Source organism: Suricata suricatta, chromosome 7 (genome assembly GCF_006229205.1).
Source record: "Suricata suricatta isolate VVHF042 chromosome 7, meerkat_22Aug2017_6uvM2_HiC, whole genome shotgun sequence".
Taxonomy (NCBI): Eukaryota; Metazoa; Chordata; class Mammalia; order Carnivora; family Herpestidae; genus Suricata; species Suricata suricatta.
The window spans coordinates 64,470,288-64,474,432 of NC_043706.1; the positions used below are offsets into that span (position 1 = coordinate 64,470,288).

Sequence of the window (4,145 nt, forward strand, 5' to 3'; positions counted from 1 at the left end):
AAGATTGTTGACCTGAGCAGCATATAATATGTTGCTCTGAATGGCAAGGAAGTGCATCTTCTGAATGTGATTAGTAAAACAGTTGAGAGTTTTTGCCAAGAGACATTCCTCAGAGACATTGTTCCTTTTCTTTGAAAATGCCTCCCAAAGAATGCTGATGTTAATGTATGCCAAGACCCACTGACAAGGTCTACCTGAGGATTCCAGAATAAATCTAATTAAGCTGTGTCAGAAGTGTCCCAATGCAGAAATTGTCATAGCTAAATAAATGTAGGAAGAAAGATTTTTCCTGGGCTTCTTTTTCGAAATGCTTTTCAAATAATTTTTAACTGAGGTATAATTGACATATAGCATTGTATTAATTTCAGGCATACAACATAATGTTTTTTTTCACAAATAAGATTTTTTATTTGTCACCATTAAATGTCTGATTATTACACAGATTCTTGGACTGGTGGCTCATAGCCATCAGCTCGTTCAACTTTAGCACCGGTCTCATCCCCAGTAGCTTTTCCAGAGCTACTACCTTCACCATGAAGCTCCATGAGCTTTCCCAATTCAAACTTGGGCTTCTTGAGCATTTTTACTTTTCTAACGAAGGCATCATGGAGTGGGTAAATGGACTGACAAGCCTTCTCTATGTCTTTTCCGATGCTGTCTGGAATCAATTTATTGACCACTTCTTTCAAGTCATTTGTCTGCACCTCTCGGGTCATGATTTCCATCATCTTTTTCCGAATTTGGCGGACCTGTTGATGCTGAGCATAAGAGGTCTTCCGAATCTGATTGTTGCGTTTTTTAGTAAGACTGACACAAAAGAGATGAAGCAAATACCCATCGGTCGTCTTGACGTCAGCATGAGCCTCAATCACGGTCTGCCGTTTTTTGACCACGGAGCACATTTTGTCCCGGGTAAGATCCATGCCATGGAAATTAGTCAGGCAGTTTTTGCCCGGAACATCTTCAGTGATCAGTTTGAATTTCCTAAATGCAACTTCATCATTCTGCAGATCAGCAAGGCTTACTTCAAACACACGACCCTTGAGGCCGTCAGATGCGATTTTGGTTCCTTGAGTTCTCGTGACTAGTGTTTTTCCAATATTTCTTATATTAAACATTGCCAGTGCTTTTACATCATACGAATCTTTCTTTGAAAATGGATCAACCACTTTCTTCTTGGCTCCTTTTTTGCCGCCTTTCGTAAGGCGCTTGTTCTTGCCGACCACCATGGCGCTGCTGAGGGAGCCAAAAGAACATAATGATTTGATTTTTGTATATGTTGTGAGATGATCACCACAATATGTCTAGATAACATCTATCCCATACATTGTCGTGAAATTTTTTCTTGTGATAAGGACTTTTAAGATTTACTCCCTTAGCAACTTTCAAATATGCAATGCAATATTATTAACTGTGGTCACCATGCTATTCATTGCATCCCCATGACTTATTTTAATACTGAAAGTTTGTACCTCTTGACCCTCCTCATCCATTTTGCCCATAGTCTATCCCCCACCTCTGGCAACCACCAATCTTCTCTCAGTATCTATGACTTCTTTAAAATTCTACATATAAATGAGATCCTACAGTATTTGTCTTTGTCTGTCTGACTTATTTCACTTTGTATAATGCCCTCAAGGTCCATTGATGTGTGGCAAATGGCAAGGTTTTCTTTCTTTTGTGGCTGAATAATATCTTACTGTATGTATATACGCTACATCATCTTTATCCATTCATCCATTAATGGCCACTTAGGTTGTTTGCATATCTTGATTATTGTAAATAATGCTGCAATAAATAGGGGGTACATGTATCTTTTTGAATTAGAGTTTTCATTTTCTTCACTTTTTTTTTCTCAAATCCTCAGAAGTAGAATTGCTGGATTATATGGTAGTTCTACTTTTAATTTTTTGGGAAATATCCATATTGTTTTTCATGGTTCCTGTACAATTTACATTCCCACCAACAGAGCACAAGGGTTCCCTTTTCTCCAAGTCCTTGCCAGCACTTGTTTCTTGGCTTTCTGATTCCAGCCATTCTGACAGGTGTAAGATGGTATTTCATTGTGGTTTTGGTTTTAATTTCCCTGATGATGAATGATGTTGTGCATCTTTTCACATACTTGTTGACCATCTGTATGCCCTTTCAAATAATTAGCTTAAAAAGGAACTTGTTTTATCAATGTGAGAATTCTATAAAGGAGTACTTCAAACAACTTCCTAAGTTAATAATTTCCTAAAGGTTGAAAGGTTTTGTATTAATAATATAGTAAATAAAGAATATCTCATAGTATCCCATATTAATGTCTAATGTAGAATAATAGATATATATTTAAGAATTCCCTTCCTGGTGTTATTTAAAATATTGAGCTTAAGGGGCACCTGGGTGGCTCAGTCAGTTAAGCATCTGATGTCAGCTCAGGTCATGGTCTAACAGTTTGTGTGTTTGAGCCTTACATGGAGCTCTGTGCTGTCAGCTCAGAACCTGGAGCCTATTTTGGATTCTGTGTTTCCTTCTCTCTTTCTGCCCCTCCCCCACTCACTCTCTGTCTCTCTCTGTTTCTCAAAAATGAATAAATGGTAAAAAAAATATTGAACTGAATTAAATTACTATTCATTCATAATACAATTCATTATTTCATTTAACACTAATTGTGAATTAGAGAATTTCTTAAAAATTCTAAACTAAATTATCAGTATAAGTATTTCTTAAGATAAAATGTGTGTTCAGTGAATTAAATAATACCTAGTTTATTTTTCTTCACCTCTTTATATAAGGAATATTCAAAATAACTAAAGATTGTCTGATGTCTCGGTAGATCCTCGAAACATTTCACTTGAGAGTTTTTCTCCTTCAAATGTAAAAGCTTTTATTTTGAGGGGGAAAGGACCTTTTCCATTGTATACTATAAGGTATGGCAATATATTAAAAAGGATTGTTATAGATTTCTGAGTCAGTTGCAAAAATTTAAATTAAAAGTCATATAACATAGTGATTAAACTTGAAACAAAAGCCAAATGACCAAAACAGACTACTAAATTCTTCAGCTTATCTTCACTGATTTTAGTATCCATCGTCTAAAAGTAATGGTTCTGTTTCGCAGTTAATAATGATCTTAACCAACAACCTGTTAGCTCTAATTTGATCAAGAGCATATAGAAAGAAACAATCATCTTGTTTCTGGGATCAGACTCTGGATGGCACATCTTAAAGAAAGACCAAAGTTGAAACAGAATATTTCAATCTCTTCCTTATCTGATTTTACAGCGAAGTGTGACTTCTGATTCCAGTGGCTAGGCAACATTCTGCAATGTATTGAAACCATACGATAAACTCTTAAAATTTCATGTCAAAAGCATAGAAAGTAAGGCTTCATGATGAACATGTAGGAGGAGGCGGCTTGTGTGTTAAGATAACAAAAACAGTAACACAACTCTGCATGATTTCTAACTCCTTGTAGAACTTTTCCAAAGAGATTCCTGTTCCAAAGGAAGTGTCTTTGACATTGCAGAGGTTAAATAAGAATTGTGCTCTGAATAAACAAGATTAGGGTAAATTAGAATTGGGGATCTTTTGTGGGTATGAAAACCAGTGTGGAGGGAAGAACATGGAAGTGAGTGTCAGGTGATCTGGGTCCTGGCCCAGACCCTGACCCTAACCAGCTGTGTGTCCTGGATGCATTCACATAAATCTCTGTGCCTGAAAGGCATATTAAATTATTTATAAATGTGTCAATTTGGGTATTCTAAAATTTTTAGAAAATGAATTTCATATCTAGTGCGATATTTGCAATGTGAAACACATCAGATTTATAGAAATTTAGCTTTTTATCTGCATCAAATCATTTCTTCAGTTACAATAGCAGAGGAGAGGGAACCAAATTACTAGAAAACTGCTAAAGTGACTCCCTTTGCTTATATCCTAATGACATATTGCAAAGAAGACCTATCAACTATTAATAAAGGCCACTTAAAGTTAAACCATGGGTTTTTGAGTTCTAACTCCAAAATATACCTTTAAAATAAACATATGTGCAAGAAAGCATAGTTGTATGATGAGATAGTGTCAAACTAGCTTTTGGTACTAACCAACTGGATGAAACCATGGAAATTATTCTTGGAAAGATGGAAAAAGCTAGTTCACTT

The 4,145-nt window shown here is 35.8% G+C and overlaps 1 pseudogene; it reads right to left on the reverse strand.

Moving 5' to 3' along the window:
* Nucleotides 1–409: 409 nt before the first annotated feature.
* LOC115296076 lies at nt 410–1,248 on the reverse strand (annotated as a pseudogene).
* Nucleotides 1,249–4,145: the final 2,897 nt, after the last annotated feature.